This window comes from Anolis sagrei, chromosome 1, assembly GCF_037176765.1.
Source record: "Anolis sagrei isolate rAnoSag1 chromosome 1, rAnoSag1.mat, whole genome shotgun sequence".
NCBI lineage: Eukaryota > Metazoa > Chordata > Lepidosauria > Squamata > Dactyloidae > Anolis > Anolis sagrei.
Window position 1 is genome coordinate 286,225,623 of NC_090021.1, and position 17,709 is coordinate 286,243,331.

General features: G+C 37.9%; 1 protein-coding gene across 7 annotated transcripts in view; it reads right to left on the reverse strand.

The window, feature by feature from the left end:
• NUMB (NUMB endocytic adaptor protein) overlaps positions 1-17,709 on the reverse strand; it is an 83,783-nt gene that overhangs the window by 40,741 nt on the left and 25,333 nt on the right. The window contains exon 2 of one of the 7 annotated variants that reach the window (XM_067462808.1): positions 4,595-4,710. The exons of the other annotated variants lie outside the window; for them this stretch is intronic. The gene's annotated coding sequence lies outside the window, so the exon portion shown is untranslated. The remainder of the gene's footprint in view (positions 1-4,594; positions 4,711-17,709) is intronic. 7 annotated transcript variants of the gene reach the window in all.

The window sequence follows — 17,709 nt, forward strand, 5'->3', positions numbered from 1 at the left end:
CCCTAGTATCTCCCTTTTTCTCCTGGGCTGCACTGAGGGGTTGGGGGTGGGGAGGAATCAATGGCAAAGACATTCTATCACTAGCTACTACAGTCTATGATTCTTGAGAAATCTGAAAGGTTGTAGTGAGACCTACACATACACATGCTTAAGATAAAGGTAAGTTTTTAACTCATGTTTCAGGCATAATCAGTATTGTAAATAAGATGGCCATATCTATACAAGGAGCATGTCCAAGTGACATGGGATCAGAATATACATGACAAAATAACATATGTTAATAATATCTCCCACATGCCCAAGCTTGCTCATCTGGTAGCCATAGCCTTCCAAATCAAATCCATAAGTCGTGAAGCTTAAAGAGATATGAGTAGGTAGGTCAGTGGTTCGAATCCAGGTAGAGCGGGTTGAGCTCCCTCTGTCAGGTCCAGCTCCCCATGCAGGGAAATGAGAGAAGACTCCCACAAGGATAAAAAAAATCTGTGCATCCCTAGGGCAATGTCCTTGCAGGCAGCCAATTCTCTCACACCAGAAGCGACTTGCAGTTTCTCAAGTTGCTTCTGACAGGAAAAAAAGTTAGTAGGTTTCAGAAGAGGACTGCTCAAATGGATTTAGTGAAGACTAGTTTCCTTTCTCTGTAGTCTGGCTTTTCAGAGCAGTGCTTCTCAACCTGTGGGTCACCAGATGTTTTGGCCTTTGTAAGGTAACAAGTCCTTTAGCACAAAAATAACCGTAATCGTAATGCTGCCACCAATTAATATATGTGACAATATATTAAGAGGGGGGACATATATGTGCGTATGTCCTCATGCGGCTATGAGGCTGGTACAGGGAGAAATTCAATGTTTATGCTTAGAACAGACTTTCTCTGTCTCTTTGACACCTTATTATTATGTATTTAATACAAGATGTAATCTTTATATGTCTGTGTATATTGCCTGTATTTATTATGCAAACCTGGAGCTAATATATAGCTTCCAATTCTTCTCAAAGGTTTCTTCAATGTAACCACAAACTGACTTCCAGCTGTGTAACTTTAATATTTGACACAAAACTCCAATATGTATGTTGAAACATGGAAATGTTTATTCATGAATTCTGTGGCACATAAGCTTATCAGTTACAAAGTATTCTACTTCAGTTCCACTTGAATATTCTTACAACTGTCTTTCACGCCTTTGAATACATCAAATTGTTATTTCATAACATTCAAACAGTTAACTTGTTTCTCTCTACTAGGCCACTTTCTTCCTCTTTAAAATATTTTTCTCCTCAGCCTCCTGGCTGGCTATCTTAAGACTTTTATTCACTCTTTTCTGTCAATACTTTGACTAAAAACTTATTCCCAAAGGAATCTCTGTCTCTTAGTTCTATTTAACTGATATTTTAGACTTATTTTGGCCTTTTCATTTACTTCAGTACAATAATGGAAGTTACAACTTAAAAACTGGTCCTCTTCCCTCCAGCTCAAAGATAGAGATTCCCCACTTGTTAAAATGTCGTCGCCCCCCTATTTTTATCTAGCTCCGCCCCTTTTCTTCCTAGACACTCTAAAATGGATACATTTCTACTGCCAAGGGCTATGTATCCATGGTTACCCAACAACCAATCAGACGTTACCAACCTCTGATTGGTAATTGGCTATATTATCAACCCTAATAAATATAGCCAATAAAACTCCACTATACTTTTTTTGTTACAGCCTTCAACTTCCAAAAATCCTAACAGGTGGTAAACTGGCTGGGATTTCTGGGAGATGTAGGCCAAAACTCCTGGAGACCCACAGCCTGAGAACCACTGACTTAGAAGTACAGTAGTACAGACCCAAGTGAAATCAGTTTGACTTCATCATTCGCTATATTAAATGTTCTGTTACAATTAGATGTACTGCATAAGACTAGATCGGATTCAAGAGAAAGGTACAAAACGTAAACATACACGTTTCCAAGTTATTTTATTATAAGCATGGGTAAACTGTCTCTATTTAACATTGTTCAATAATCAGAATCAAAAGACTGAGACATCAATTTTCTAGGGATATTAATTTTGCTTTTGATAGTTTTTAAATAATACTTTATTGTGTTTTAAATGTTTTATCTTTTGTATGTTTTATTATTTGCTCATCACCACAGGAAACCTTGTGGGTTGGGAAGCAACAGAGAAATATTTTAAATAAATATGTAAACAAACAGCTGGACAATATACTGTGGAATGCAGTCTGTTATTTTTGCCCTCAGTCTTATTCCACAGTTATCTACTTTTTTAATGTTGCTATCTATAATTCTTCACTCACTGCTTTTTTAAGAGACACAATACATGATGTTGAAACTACTTTCCTAACATCAGAACTATGACTGCATTATCAATCCTAGACACTAACCATTCAGTTTTCCTGTCTGTTCGAAACATACCCACAGCACTTTCATAATTGTTTTTAAGCTTCTTCAAAATTTCCAGCCATTCTTTGCCCAAATAGTTTAAGGTGCAAAATGTGATACAATCCATGAGCAAAAAGCTACCAAACATCATCACCAGCACCATTCTTAATCGGAATCAGACACTCTCTATAGGGAGGAGGGAATTGCAGACAATTACCAGTAAAGCTGGAGATGACAGGCTAGGGAAATCTATAGCTGTATCTTCCTCCAGTGTTCTTCTGCTCTCCTGCTGCTGCTGTTATGTGTCTTTGAACAGTCTGACTTTACAATTCTAGGTTTTCTCCACGGCTCTCCTAATCCAATCCATAATTATTACTGCTACACTGTTGCTCCCTGAATATGCAAACAATAATCTGAATCAATTGAGCGCCCAACAACCCTAATTTCAAAAGCCAAAGGTTTAGATCTCTACCAACAATTTGTTCTTTCCCTTGCAATACGCCAAGTCAGAAAGGAGGAGATAAGTTGCAACTGTGAGAATTACATTTTGAAAAAAAAATGGCTTATTGTGGAAACAAGGATTGGCGAGAAAGCTTTAGTTGAGACACCTTTCCCCAATATAGCACTTTCAGGAGTGAATTTTCCCTCAGAGTAGATTTCTCTCACTTCCTATTGCCTCACTCCCATTCTTAACTATGAGTAATTTGTAAGTCGGATGCTTGTAACTCGGGGATTGGCTGCATAGTGTCTAGATCAAGGGAAGAAATATTCCCACTCTATTCTGCATTGGTCAGACCTCACTTAGGCTACTGTGTCCAGTTTTAGGCACCACAATTCAAGAAGGTTATTGACAAGCTAGTATGTGTACAGAGAAGGTCAGCTCTTGTAGCCTCTTCCAACTCTATGATTCTATGACTGTAGCTCCATAGCTGACTGTACATATTTTCAACCGAAGACACAGTTTTTAAATAGTTCAGTAACCTGTTACATTCTGCACTTGCTTCCTTTTTTTAAAGTAGCCCTAAAGATGGTACCGCAGATAACATCTTAAAGTAATCTAGTCTTGAGGTCAGCAACATATGGATCACGGTGGACAGGGTACTTCTGTCCTACAATAGTAAAAACTGGTATATCAGCCTTAATAGACAGCAAGTGCTCATAACCATGAAGATGATTTTTGATTCAAATATATGAATCTATGAAGTTGTTCTCTTAGAGGTAATTTAACTCCATACAGACTACCCCTCTTCCCCAGCCATCGGTACAAAAAGAGCCCTGCATTTTATGAGAATTTACCTTTAGCTTAGTGGTGCGCATCCTGTTCACCAATGCATTCAAGCACTGATCTGATCAGTGCATTAATTTGTGGAGGTGGCTGCCATTAAACCAGCACCCAGTTGTTCATGTCCATTATTTTTAAATCCATATTTTAAAAGAATATCATGAATTTTATACCCCAAAGAGGGTGAGCACACTAGCAGTTTATACTGAAACATGAAGCTGATTCACTATTTCACTGACTTGGAAGTTATTAAGCGCTTGGTCTCCTTCCAATTCAAATTAAGTATCCTAGATATTTTTTGCAACATTTTCATGTCTATATTAAGAATTTTATATTAAAATAGAACTTCTGTTTCATAGCTTTATCCTGTTTGTCCAAAGTACACATGGTAAATACATTTGAAGGGCTATATGGTTATGGCATGTATTTAAGAAATTTGAAAGACATAGAACTACAGCTGAATTTAACTTTGACTTTCGAAACAATAATAACAATAGTACTACTGCCAATAGTTCAGATTATATTTTAGAATTACACCCTGATTTTATAATGCTAATCAAAACTAAGTTGTTACTAAGAATTTAACAGAACAACATAACTGCATTTACTACTCATTACCACAGAGTTTTCTTTTCAAAAATAATCAGCTTACTATATAGCTGCTCTTATCAATGCTTAGGAGGATTTCCAAACAATTCATCACAGCATAGATGCACTTACAAACTGCTATGCCATGCTGGGCCATGGAAGACTGCAGCAATTTGGTTATGCAGAAGGGTTTATGTAATGGAGATATGTGTTGTATTTTTACCTTTTTTTTGTAACATTTTAATGATTTTTTAATCTATTTAAATTACTGATGTTTTAATAGGATAGTTCATGTAATAGGATAGTTTCCCCTACGAGCCAGCATCCCCTACGAACCAGCACATACCCTAAGATCATCCAGCGAGGCTCTTCTCTCACTTTCACTGCTGTCACAAGCACGGTTGGTGGGGATGAGGGAGAGGGCCTTCTCGATGGTGGCCCCCCTGCTCTGGAACTCCCTCCCTAAGGAGATCAGACAAGTACTCACCTTGTTTATTATTATTATTATTATTATTATTATTATTGTCATTGTTATTATTATTATTATTATTATTATTATTATTATTGTCCACGTTCCGTAAGGACTTAAAAACTTGTATGTTCTGTTGTGCCTTTGATTAGGCAGTTTCACCAGAGAATTGGCTTGACTCTATCTAAACTCCTGTACATTAGTTCAGTCTATCCCCCAATAATCCATCCCCCAATGGCTATAGGTACTCTCGCTAGATTGGCACACTTGAATTTTTGCACTTTCCCCGGTTCTATTTAGGAATTTATTTATTTATTTATTTACTTTATTTGTATACCGCTGTTCTCAGCCCTTAGGCGACTCACAGCGGTTAACAACAAGAACAGCAAAAAATTCAATGCTACAATAAGACGGTATAAAAAACAGTTAACATCATAACACATTATACAATAATATACAATAACAACAATAGCCATTCACTAGCGTCTCATCACTAAATTTCACTGCAATTACTTGAGCCCAGCTCCAATTCTGCTTTTCAGCCATGATATTGTTTTTATGTTGTTCTTGTTGTACTGTATTATGTTTTTATTTGATTGATTTTAATTGCTATTATTTTATCTGTGATTAGTGCTTGTCCCCATGTAAACTGCCCTGAGTCACCTTGGGGAGATGGTGGCGGGGTATAAAAATAAAGTTGTTATTATTACAGTATATTATAGATTTTCTAACTCTCAATACCAATGGCAAGGAATCAATTGATGGCTGGGGTGAGACAATTCAAACAGTGATAACAAGATGGTCAGTAGATGTCGAAGATGGGGTGGGGAGAGGTGGAGAGATAGACATCACCATGCTCCCTTCTCTCCAAGTTTTTTGGAAGACAACACACCATTGCCAGATCCAATAGATCAAGTTGAAGCAGGAGTTTCCCAATGGGTAACTCAGCTTGAAGTTTTCAAACCTTCTTGGATTGGGAAGCAGAAGCTTCCTGCAATTATCTTTTTAGTATGAGGCAAACCAACCAAGTGGATGGAGGAAGTACCAACAATATTAGCCATGAATGTATTTATACTGAGGATGCCTTTACGATCTCTGTCAGGACCAACGGTACTAAGGAGAATTGGAGTGAAACTGAGGACTTCAAGACAGTCAATGGATTGGATGATTTTGTCAGCTCTTTAATTGACAATGATCCTGGCACACTCATGCCATGCTTATAAAGGAGCACTTAAGGCAATCTACCCTGTTTCTTCGGGTCTGCAATATGGAGGCCTCACAATTAGGGCATGTTTTAACCACGGCAGGGAAGGCATTTGGCATGGCCATTTTTGTCACAAATCTTCTTTCTGTACTCCAGGCACTTTTTGAAGAAAGTGGTGAAGGCCATAATACCAGGAGAAGCCTTAACTGAAGAAAAAAACAGGATAGAAGAGCCAGAGAAGAGGATAATCAGATAAGATCAAGGGTACCAAAAAGAAGAAGAAGAAGAAGAAGAAGAAGAAGAAGAAGAAGAAGAAGAAGAAGAAGAAGAAGATTGGTCAAGAAACTGTGTCAGAGGATCATACAACTAACAGTTAAAAGTCAGAATTCTATGAAAAAAGTTTCTAGATGGTGTTGCTGCAATGGCAGATGAAAAGGAACTCGTTGATATGGCAGGGCCACCAATAATAGGGGATGGGGATTGGTCAAAGTGTTTCAATAAGGTTGAAGTTTGCAAGTGGTGCTCTGTGCAGGATAACCCATTTATGTGATTCACAGACACCATGAAGAAGAAATCTACATTGATATAATTGCTCTTAGACCTAGCACTTAATAAAACTATTTTCCAGAGGATTTACACCACAACACCAAGGCTCCTTTTCTTGGATATAGCTTAGGTCTTCACATTTCGCATGAAAAATCTGAGCTATCTTCATATTTCACCACTGTTTTCTGTTTTATATTTCTGTCCAAAGATTGCCACAGATTGTACAAAATCTCACTATAGTAGCCATGGACACAAAAAATAATTAAATCTTGTTGAAATATAGGTAGGGATTAACATGTGCAATTGATTCCAGTTTACTTTTATGCCATTTTTGGGGTATTTCTGGAATGGGAATTGGCAAATATGTGAACTTCCTGGGACAGAACCTAACTTGTAGTCAACTAGATGACTTTGGGTAGCCTTCTCACCTCTACCTAGTCCTTCAGTGGCACTCTTAACTGCCAGTGGCGTAGCAGTCTTTCATTTACACCTAGCATCTCTTAATAATATATCCTTTCATACGTGCTCACTTATGTCCAAAAATCTTGGGAAGATTTATTTGTATGGTAAGATCTGTTAGAACTCATTTAGAGTCAGTGAATAAAAGTAATTTTAATACATTTCTGTTGCAAAAAAAAACAAAACAAAAGAAAACAAATGATTAGCAACCATTTCTGTTCACAAGAAGCTAAGGCAATACACTGCCTGTGATAAACGCAATGAAAGATCATTATCTTTTCTACTGGATTATTAAATGGTAAGGCAGGAAGAGTCCTAACATCCTCTCAGCTAAAGTAAGACAAATATTACAGAGAATTTTTACAAAATGGACACATCCCCTCACATCAAATACTGGCTCTGAGTCAGAAATATGAAATGTCTGCAGAAATGACTTTTAACAAAGCCTACAAATAATGTAAATATTATTAAAAACAAAAGTGTTTTATTCTTAGCATAAAAGCCAAAAGAGAGAGAGAAATAGAGAATATAAAAAGGGAACAAGAAATTGAGAAAGTTTGAAATACAATGAAATCCTGTATTATTTCTACAAAGTTGGATCACTTTTATATCACTTTCAAAGAGGCCTAAACCACTGGCCTAAACCACAAGAAGCTATTTCACTTTAGGGTGCAAGTAATGACTGTTCAAGATGATTACCAAAGTACAGCCAGGAAGATGAATCCAAGTAAGCTGGCATACACGAGACTCTATAACAAAAATAAGAATCCTCTCTCCCTCTCTCTCTCACACACACACATCATACAGACAGACAGACTTTTAAAGCATGGATTTAAATCAAGGTTGAGCAGACCACATATTCTCATCCTGTTCTTGCTTACTTCTCACACACCTCTCAATTTCAAGCCTCTTGTGATTTTTTACTGCCTCAGCGGCGCAAGATCTCCACTCCCATCCACAAGATACCTGCATCCTTGCTAGCAACCGAATGTTGCATCCTCATTAAAATTAAGAGATATCCTTAACATCACAAAGAAGGACCAAAATCCACCACATGGACCACTTTCTAGGTTCATATTGTGGAGCTACCACAATATTATGTTTCCATGTACCAACCCAGACATATCAGTCTAGGATCCCATGAACAGTAGTTATCAAAAGATACTGAGTAAAAACAAGAGTAGTGTCTTACATCTATCCCTGGCATAAATCACACCACCAGCACAACCCAGCTAAATCCTCTCCTGACTCTGGGACAAAGCCAAAATTAAATAATCAGTTTTATCCAATACTGCCTGAAGCTGACATGTTCATCACTTGTTCTAAAACATCAGAAATGCAAGACACAAAATCCTGTTTAGACAAGGAACTGAGACCTGGTTTCTTTGACCGTCATTTCACTAGTTCTTTCTTCAGGTCTGCTATAACTACTCCAACGATAACAAGGCAATGTTCACATCCTGTATATATAATACAAGACCATCCAGATAGATTTTTCTTGGCAGGAGAAGCAAAGATGTAAAAAGCAAGTAGTAGGTCATATTCCTCCTAGAACTTTGCTTTCTACTAGTTATTTTAGTACTAGTAGTCTATAAACAGCAAGACCCCATCAAACAAGACAACCTTATCACTTGCTGGGCTGAAGCAAATGATTGATGAAATAATCTTTCTGACTTGTTCAAACAGCCCTGACGATGGAGTAGTTATGTAATATGACAGGGGTGTCAAACTCATTTTCATTGAGGGCCACATCAGCCATATGGTTGCCTTCAAAGAACCAGTGGACAGAGTATCAGTGGATAGAGTGCCCACTGTTTTGTTTTTTTTACATAGTGGTCAGTAATGCTTTGTTTTTACCCAGTTTGGATATCCAGATGTTATTGAACTAGAACTCTGATCTCTTATGATTTGCTATGTGAACTGGGGATAATGGGAACTGCAACCCAATAGCACTTGTTGCTCTGGGGTTGTGGAACGGTTATAGGACATTTTGAAGTCTGACATCAGATCCACAAGTCAAATCCACTCTCCTGACTAAACAGAACAAACTGCAGCCTTCCAGATGTTACTGTATCACATTTCCCATCAGCTCTGGTCATGATGCCTAATGATGACGAATACAGCAATTATAGCCCAGCATCTGAAGGACCACATAAAAAAAGATGGAGAGTTGGATTTAGCTCATAGGCATTGAGTTTGACACTTGTGTAATATGACATCGTATTTAGTTATCAAGGTTTGTGGATTTAAAATATGAATTTTGAAAAAAGGGAGAAAGCAAAACATGTGAGAGACATTGAATTATATCCTCTTAAAACAGATTTTTCTTACTAAAGTATGCGGTAGAATGGAAGCTATTCTGCAGGACAGGGAGTAGCAAAAGAAGCTTGCATGAAGCCTGAATTTCTGGAAGTAGATCGTGCCAAGAATGATTTTCAGATCCCTGCACTAGATAAATATTTAAGCAAAATTAATTTTATTCTCTCATTTCCTGACCACAAAAGAGCTATTCACCTAAGAAGACATTTAAGTCTTCCGACCAGTCATTACCAACATCGTAAGTTTGATGGTAATTACCAATTACTAAAATTTGATTTGCAAAGTGAATTATGCAAAGGATGAAGAGACTCTTGCTAAAAAAAAAAAACCTTAAAGAACCACATAAATATTTTCAGCATGTAGTAAAAAAGACAGTGATTTGTTACCACCACATAGTGTTATATTCCATTTTATATTCAACTTTCTTAACTTCTAGAAAATTAAAACCATTCCCTAGAGGCACACAAGCCATAAATATAGTGAAGCATCCCAGTTCAGGAAGCAAGTCATTCCTTATCTACAATGCAATAGTTCTAATAATTACCATCCAGTTAGCCTGACATCAATACTAGGAAGGATTCTGGAGCAGATGACTAAGGAAGCAGTCTGTAATCACTCAGAAAAGAATGCTGTCATTACTTAAAGTCATCATGGATTTCTCAAAAACAAATCATGCCAGACTAATCTTATCTCTTTTTCTCATAGGGTTACAAGCTTGGTAGATGAAGGGAATGCTATGGATGTAGCATATCTTGATTTCAGTAAGGCCTTGGACAATGTCCCCCATAATTTTCTTGTAAACAAACTAGTAAAATGTAGACTAGATAATACTACTGTTAGGTGGATTTGTAATTGGTTAAGCGACTGAACCCAATGGGTGCTGTCCAATGGTTCATCTTCATCCTGGAAAGAAGGGACTAGTGGGGTACTGCAGGGTTCTGTCTGAGGCCTGATGCTGTTCAACATCTTTATTAATGACTTGGATAAAGGTTTAGAGAGCATGCTTATCAAGTTTGCAGATGATACCAAATACTCCAAAACACAGGATCAGAATTCAAAATGACCCCAGCAGATTAGAGAGCTGGGCACAAACTAATAAAATGAATTTCAAGAAGGAGAAGTATAGGACACTTCATTTAGGCAGGAAAAAATGAAATGCACAGATGCAGGATGGGTGACGCCTGGCTCAACAACCATCTATGTGAAAAAGATCTTGGAGTCTTAGTGGATAACAAGTTGAACATGAACCAACAGTTCATGTTTTAAGCAGCAGCTTTAAAAGTCAATGGTATTTTGAGCTGCATCAAAAGGAATATAGTGTCTGGAAGTCATGGTGATCCTCTAGTTTGCTTTGGTCAGACCTCACCTGGAATACTGTGTCCAATCCTGGGCACCACAATTTAAGAGACAGATTGACAAGCTGAAACATGTCTAGAGGAGGGTGACTAAAATGATCAAAAGTTTGGAGACCATGCCCTATGAGGAGCAATTTAAAGAATTAGGGATGTTTAGACTGCAGAAGAGAAGGTTGAGACAAGATATGATCACCATGTTTAAATGTATTTGAAGAGGGAGGAGTCTTGTTTTCTGCTGACCTGGAAATGAGGACTCAGAGCAATGGGTTCAAATTACAGCAGTGGTTTTCAAACTGTCCGTCCCCAGTTGTTTTGGCCTATAATGCATTCTGTCATGTGGATATCACAGTGAAAGCAGAAGTCAAAATTAGTAACTAAACTTCCTTTATTTCAAAATAAGCAGTCAATAATAAAAAATTAACTATTTGGCATATGTATTTTTGAATGTTACTGTCCAAACTACTTTGCATGAATTTCACTTCTCTACTTTATGTGCATATTTGGCATTCAGAGTTTACTTAGAACAGATTTCCCCAATCTGCTGCCCTTCAGATGCTTTGGAGTACAACTCCCACTTTTCAAAGAGGAATAGTGTTCAGGAATGACTGGATTTATAATACAAAATATCTATTTAAAAGGCACCAGGTTGAACAAGGCTGTTTTTGCACTTACTAATATAAAGATCTTTCAAACCTTCAAGTAGCACAGGAAGATTCAAAGTGTCGCATCAACACATATATTGCTCAGTTTTGTCTCCAACAGAATATTTGTCCCTAAAGTTTCACTATGCCATAATAAACTGTTTGCATCTTTTGCAAAACACCTGCTGCAGCCTCTTATCTATATTATTTCACTTATTCATCAGAACACTTTTTCATTATGACCCACAGAATAATTAGTGATGCATTAAAATGCTTGTTTTTCAGCACAATAAATAAATAGTTCCAAGTCAAATCAGTTATTTTCAGCAATGCCATTTGTCAGCTAATTGTAGTAAATGTATTTATAAGTCAAAGTCTGAGTTTGCTTTCCTTCAAAAATAATCCTACTCATATCTCACCATCTTCACAGATTTCTTATAACTCTTAATTAATTTGCAATCTCTACATGCAATTAAATTTAATTGCAAAATGACTCAGAAGCTACAGGCGAAAAATGCAAAACAGAAGTAGGATTAACACCTTAAAAGTGTGGGATTTTGCAATTAGAAAATGTTCTCCAGTCAAGAGACTGTTTCAGGGTAACTGCTGATGGAATTTTAACTAGTTTTGCTTATTCCCCTCTGTCCAGTTATTGTGATCACCAGAGGCTGTCCTTTAAATATCTTCACTGTCTAAATTATATCAGGTATCCTGGGAAAAGGCATGGTTCCAAAAGATCCCAGTTATTACCTTAGATAAATGGGTTTAAACAATGTAGAAAAGGCATATTAACTTGTATGTGGAAAGGTAAAAAGCCAAGAACAGCAACATAACAATGAAGTATTTACACAGCCACACTTCAAGGACTGCTGCAGGCAGCGGATCACAATTGAAGGAGATGATTGCCTTTTTTGGACTCTCAGAGGCATTTTCACTATTCTTTGGTTCAGGATATGGATTCCTCTTGAAAAGACAATGAGTTAAAGTGAAGCATCTTTCCCCTTTCCAGACTAGAAAGGGGGGAAAACCCATTAAATATCAAAAACTGGAAGGATAAATTGTGGGATTATGCACAGATGGTCAAGATTTCTAGCAATTTAAAATATGAAAATCATGAAGTTTTTTTTAAAGAAACTGGAAGCTGGCCTTAGCATACCTGATGGGAGATCTTAAGAACTAAAATCACGAGGAATTCATTGATCTAGAAGTACAGAGGTTTAAATAAAAAGTACATAAACTCTGTGATCATCAGTGACGGAAGCCAAGGTGGTGGGTTACACTGAGGGGTGGGTTGAGCGGTAATTGTATTGTGGGTGGTGGGTTGTCTATGTATGTGTATATGTTTGTAATGTGTGTTGTGGGTGTATTACAATTGTACAATAAAAAGTGAGATGTCTTGAATAGAGAGGTAGAGCCTGAGGCCCCATGAAGCTCCCCAATCCAATTTTGTGGCCTTTGGTGCCATTCAGAATAGCCCTATTCCAATGTTCAGCACATAAAATATAAAAGTTAGATCAAAATCACCATAAAATGGACTGGCTGTGCTCCTGCCACACTCTGAAACTCCTCTCAAAACCTGAAATAAGCATTTTCATTCCTTTGCATAGACACAACTTGCTGTATCTTGGGGGAAGGGGGGGAGGAGCAAAATTGACCCTGATTGCACCTTACATTCCCACCCCTGGGCCTTTCGTCTGTTTTAGAAATCTAGTGTTTGTGCTGTGGAGTTAATGAGATTTAATCAGATCCTTCTGCTGCTGATGGTTAAAACCAGGCCTGTAGCCAGGAAACATTTTGGGAGGGGGGGAATGGGCTCAAGGGTGGTGACTGGGGGGATGAGTGAAGAGGGGGTGAGCCCGGAAGGCAAGCAGGCAAGATAGCACATTCATGTTAAAATTCATGAGTAAACCAGGTTTTTTAAAAAAACTTGAAAAATATTGGGGATTTGAACCCATAAACCCCCCTCCACCCGGCTTCAGGCTTAGTTAAAACTGAGATTTGGACTAGATAGATTGGTTCTTTTGCTACCAGTTCTAAATTTGTCTATTTAGTCTTCAAAGCAAGTTAAGGGACTGTTTAAGAATAGTGAAATTCCTGTACATTGTCACAATACGAGTTTACTGAAAGGATTCTAATTTTAAACTTGCTGATAGTTTCAAAACAAATTTTTCTTGTTTTCTTTTTTTGTTTGCTCTAAAAATAATACTCCCTCTTATTACAATAGCACTCTAATCGAATCACTCTTAGATCAACCCATATCTACAAAAACATGCCTAAAAAGCAAATGATTCAAGAGAAGTAGAAAACATAATATCTAGATTAAAAAAACAATTAATAAAACCGGGTTTTTTAATTAAGTAAACAAAATATCTGTCTTTATCTTTTTTTACGACAAGTGATTTAGAAGCTGTAAAAAAGAGATACAGAAAGATCCTAAAAGCCATATCATCAAACCACAATCTCCAAGAGTCCTTCAGCCAACAGAGCTTCAGGAAACTATATTCAAATAAACCAATCTGTCCAATTCCAATATCACATTTGAAAATCTTACACTGTGCCACCAATAATTCTTGGTCCCAAAGGGATGTGGAGTCAAAACCAGACAAACCAGTACATTCAAGAGCTACTATATAAAACAAATTGTTAATTAACTATTTAGAAACACATATATCATGCCTCATATTATTTGATAGCATCTTTTTAGTTTGAGGTTTGATATTATTTTAGTTGCTAAAACTAGATCTTTGGTAACATAACTTTTTGACCTCATGGTATGTGAATTATTTAATCTTTGGGTGGTACAGAAGAGAAACACAGCCTAGGCTGATGGTATGAGCATTGAACTGTGATTCCGGATATCAGGGTTTGACTCTCCTGATCGCCCTTGGAAACCGACTAGGCAAGTCTCAGCCAGACAACAGTAAACCCCCTCTATACAAAACTTGCCAAGAAAATCCCATAATAAGGTCACCATAAGTTAGAAACTACTTGAAGGCACACAAAAAGTAATGCTGACTTTATTCACTTCAGATATTCTGATTATCTTACTTACATGCTGTTAAGTTTTGAAATGAATTAGGGAATTGTTGTTAAAAGTTGATGTCACATTTTATGAACTAATTCCTTATCACTGATATTGTATTGTATAATGTTACATGTGTAACATTACAGTGCTGTAGCTACAGTGCTGACACAATACACAACTACTTTGGAGAAATGTGATGAAGAGCATGCATAATGTCCCATTATACAAAGGGACTTCCCTTGCAGCCTGCCAATGCACAACAGCCATTCTGCTGGCTATGCTTGCATAGTGATTCAGATTTACATCTCCCCTCCCTTCATAAGAACATGAATGGCACACAATGGCACATTCTAGTTTATATAATAGCAGGTAAGTTGATGAAAAATGTAACTTCCCAAAAGGATGCCGGGCAATATTGATAAATGCTACAGTTATCAAATTTCTTCAAAAAAGTGGCAGACGAAAGAAAGATAATTATCTTTGTTTAAGATTCCATTCTTGTAAAGAAATTAAATCAAGCAGGAACTAATAAAATCAGAAAGTAGGGGGAAAGTTAGGATTAGGGTCATGTGGCATCCTTTAAACCAAGGATACCTCATTAGGATATAATTAGTCTTAATTAGCTGATAGTACAATTATTCAGTTAGGAATTCTTCAGAGTTATCTTCTCTATATGCTTTGACCAATAACTGTGATCATCCCTTTTTGACTGAGGTCGATGAGAAATTATTACAAATATATATTAGGAGTCAACACATCCCAGGGGAATGGCAGGATATAAATCCAATAAATAAATTTAGATTGGGAAAAGTCAAAACCGAAGGCTAAGACTTACTCGTTGCTTCTTCAACACCAGGAACAACACCCAGAAATGCAAGACACTTAAATGTCTTGTTATCACAGACATATCAGCCAAAATAGTCCTGTATTATATTTTACAAAGAGCCCACACTGGATTTCCCTGATGTTAATTGTTTTAGGTTATAATAATAAATAATAATATAATGAAACTTTGTTTATATTCCGCCCTATCTCCCCTGGGGGACTCAGGGCAGACCAATTGGTTCAGTTTTCATACAGGTAAGACTGCTAATTCCCACCCAAACTGTATACCTTATCGCTGATAGCACTAAGCACACCTTCTGCTTGACAAAATGACTGAACATTATAACTCTACTTGAACAGTGCCAGACATTAATCTGGCCATACCTTAGCAAAAAGTGTATGTATGTCTATTGTGCAGTTGTTTGAAGAATCTCCTGCTACTGGCACATTCTAACTACTCTAGTAATTTAGGTTAACCTGTTCAGCTAAATCAATATTTCCCAAGCTCTGAACTTCTGGATGTTTTGGACTTTAGCTCCCAAAATCAAGGCAGCTGAGGCTTCTGGGAATTGAAGACCAAAACATCTGAAGGACAAGGTTTTGGGAATCACTGAGGACAATGAATTTCTTTGTTTGTATAGTAACATACAGCCTTAGCTAGCCTCTTGACTCTGGGGTATTGGGTGGCAACCTGTGCTCGACGGGGTTACACTCCCCCTGAGTGTGCAGGTTCGTAGCTTGGGGGTCCTTCTGGACTCAACGCTGTCACCTGAGGACCAGGTGTCGGCAGTGGTTGGGAGGGCCTTTGTACAACTCAAACTTGTGTGCCAGCTGCGACCATACCTCGTGAAATCTGACTTGACCAGCGTGTTCCATGCTTTGGTTACATCCAGATTGGACTATTGCAATGTGCTCTATGTGGAGCTGCCCTTGAATTTATTTATTTATTTATTTATTTATTTATTTATGTATTTGTGTATTTGTGTATTTATTTATTTCGGTCATTTATACCCCGCCTTTCTCACCCCCTAGGGGGGACTCAAGGCGGCTTACATCCAGCACAATTTGATGCCCACAATTACAATAAAATGCAATAACAATAACACAATAGATTAAAAACAGACAATACAGTACAATATAACACAATACAGTATCAACTAAAACCGCTCTAAAGCCTGCGTTCATCGTGTTCTAAAATCCGTCAATCCGTTTAGCATTGCCATAGTCCTTTCCAACTCTAGTCATCATTACCTTGTTACCCTGCCAGACTATCCAAATGCCTGGTCCCATATCCATGTCTTCAGCTTTCTCCTGAAGGAGAGGAAGGATTTTGACAACCTAATTTTCCCGGGGAGTGAATTCCACAGGCGAGGGGCCACCACTGAGAAGGCCCTGTCTCTCTTCCCCACCAGCCTCACTTGTGATAAAGGTGGGGCCGAGAGCAGGGCCTCCCCAGAAGATCTTAAACTCCGTGGTGGGACATAGAAGGAGATACGTTCGGACAAGTACACTGGGCCGGAGCCGTAGAGGGTTTTAAAGGTCAAAACCTTGAAGACGGCCCAGAAGCTCCAATTGGTGCTTACTGGAGCAAACTATAGGGAGCATACAATGCCCCTTTTAAAACTGCTTCACTGGCTGCCAATAAATTGCCGAGCCAAATTCAAGGTGCAGGTTATGACCTATAAAGCCCTAAACGGTTTGGGCCCTGCCCCTATCTTCGCAATTGCATCTCCCTCTATGAACCGACATGAACTTTATGATCTTCCGGGGAGACCCTCCTCTCGCTCCCACCACTGTCACAAGCACGGTTGGTGGGGATGAGAGAGAGGGCCTTCTCAGGCAGTGGCACCACCTCTGGAACGCCCTTCCTAGAGAAATAAGTTTTTAATTTGCTTTAGGTTTTGTATTGTTATATTGTGTGTTGAGGCCTTGGCCTTTGTAAGCCGCATCGAGTCCTTCGGGAGATGCTAGCGGGGTACAAATAAAGTTTAATAATAAAAATAATAAAATAATAAAAAATAAAAAAATAAGACAGGCTCCATCCCTTTTCTCCTTTCATAAGAGCTTAAAGACCAGGTGGTTTAAACAAGCCTTTGAGAACAACTCGTTCTAGCTGAGCCCCAGATATTGTTGAATATGGCCATATCTTTTTCTACCACTTATCTAGGTCACTTCCTCCTATTAAGCCCAGGAAATGAACAGCCATAGACTATACCTATTATTTGTTGTTTGCTATATTTGCTATAGCATTGTACTGAATTTCCTGTGTCATCTAGAAATTGCACTAGCCTTGGCCCGGCCTTTTTAAATTGCCTTAAACAGGCAGGATTATTTTAAATATATATGTGCTATTGTGATTTTTCATGCTTATATTGCTTTGTTAATTTTATGTTTATGTTACTTACTCTGTATGTATTGATTATGCTACTTGGAAACCGCTCTGGGTCCCCTCGGGGAGATAGAGCGGTATATAAATAAAGTTTTGTTGTTGTTGTTGTTGTTGTTGCCTTAGGCTCAATGCTAAAGAATTCTACTAATATGGCCTCATTCTGCAGTTCAATTCAGACATAGTGCACTTTGTTTAGATTAACTCTGGCTTATGCAAACCCACCCATTAA